A 1,521-nucleotide genomic window follows, 5' to 3' on the forward strand; every position below is an offset into this window, starting at 1 on the left:
GTGTATGATAAATCAGTGTTGGAAAGGATAATGAATCTAATTAAAATGAACAAACTTATCCAAAAGTTTAGGCCCCTGTAGACAAAAAGTAGGATAAAGCAGCCAGCGCCCAGATGTGTCCATTTTCATTTTCAGCTAGTCCTAAGAAATATGAGTGCTCCTATAATTTCCATTGTCATTTTAATGGCAGACTTAAAAATGCATAGCAACCTGAAGGAGAGAAAACTCAAAACAAAGTGCTTTTTAAAAATTAGAATGCTAACAGATATGCAACAAGTCACAGAGGTTTATTGTATAGCACAGAGAACTATAGTCAATATCTTGTAATAAATATTAATGGAAAATAATTTTAAAAATCTGTGTGTATATGTATACCTGAATCACAAAAAAATTCTACTTTTTGAAATTTAGTAATGTTTATCTGGTTGCCAGTTTATGGACATCTAATAATAGCATATGAAATACAAAATTTTAAATATATTTGTGTAGGATATAAGATTAATATAAATTAATATAAATAGAAATCTATTATATTTAGATTATTAATAACATCATTCAAGAAGTTCCTGTTCTTATTTTTTTTGCACTTGATAAAATATTCTCAGAGAAATGTTAATATGTCTCATTATGATTATATATATTTTTGTTTTCCCTTCTATTTCTTCTGATTTTTGCTTTATATATCTTTGTTTCTTTGTTGTTAGGTGTCTAATGGTTTATGATGTCTATTTTTTTGTGTGAATTTTACCTTTTATCATTAAAAATATTCATCTTTGTTTCATTTTAAAAAATTGGGGTTCCCTGGTGGCTCAGAGGTTAAAGCGTCTGCCTGGAATGCAGGAGACCCGGGTTCGATCCCTGGGTCGGGAAGATCCCCCTGGAGAAGGAAATGGCAACCCACTCCAGTACTCTTGCCTGGAGAATCCCATAGAGGGTGGAGCCTGGTAGGCTACAGTCCACGGGGTCGCAAAGAGTTGGACACGACTGAGCGACTTCACTTTAATGTTTCAGTCTTCAAATCCACGTTTTCGAAAGTCATAATTTTTTGAGGTGTTAAATTATAAAAGTTATTATTTATGATTAGGTTATGTAGCAAAAACAAGCAAAAGAAAATAAGAAAACAAATTTTAAAAGTGCGCCTCATTTTTAATGTTGTGTTATATCTTGTCTGTAGAGGGTGAAATGAAGCTGATTATGAGCAAATGTTAATTCTAAAGCTGAAAATGAAAGTCGCTCAGCCGTGTCCAACCCTTTGTGACCGCATGGAGTATACAGTCCATGGAATTCTTCTAGGCCGGAATACTGGAGTGGGCAGCCTTTCCCTTCTCCGGGGGATCTTCCTAAACCAGGGATTGAACTCAGGTCTCCTGCGTTGCAGGTGGATTCTTTACCAGCTGAGCCACAAGGGAAGCCCAAGAATACTGGAGTGGGTAGCCTATCCCCTCTCCAGCGGATCTTCCCCACCTAGGGATCAACCTGGGGTCTCCTGCATTGCAGGTGGATTTTTTACCAACTGAGCAT

The 1,521-nt window shown here is 36.0% G+C and overlaps 1 non-coding gene across 1 annotated transcript; it reads left to right on the plus strand.

The window, feature by feature from the left end:
- The first annotated feature begins 798 nt into the window (after positions 1-798).
- On the plus strand, positions 799-870 carry TRNAS-GGA (transfer RNA serine (anticodon GGA)). Its single transcript has one exon. It is a non-coding gene; the product is annotated as a tRNA-Ser (tRNA).
- The last annotated feature ends 651 nt before the right edge of the window (positions 871-1,521 follow it).

The sequence above is a fragment of the Ovis aries genome, chromosome 6, assembly GCF_016772045.2.
Source record: "Ovis aries strain OAR_USU_Benz2616 breed Rambouillet chromosome 6, ARS-UI_Ramb_v3.0, whole genome shotgun sequence".
NCBI classification, from domain to species: Eukaryota; Metazoa; Chordata; class Mammalia; order Artiodactyla; family Bovidae; genus Ovis; species Ovis aries.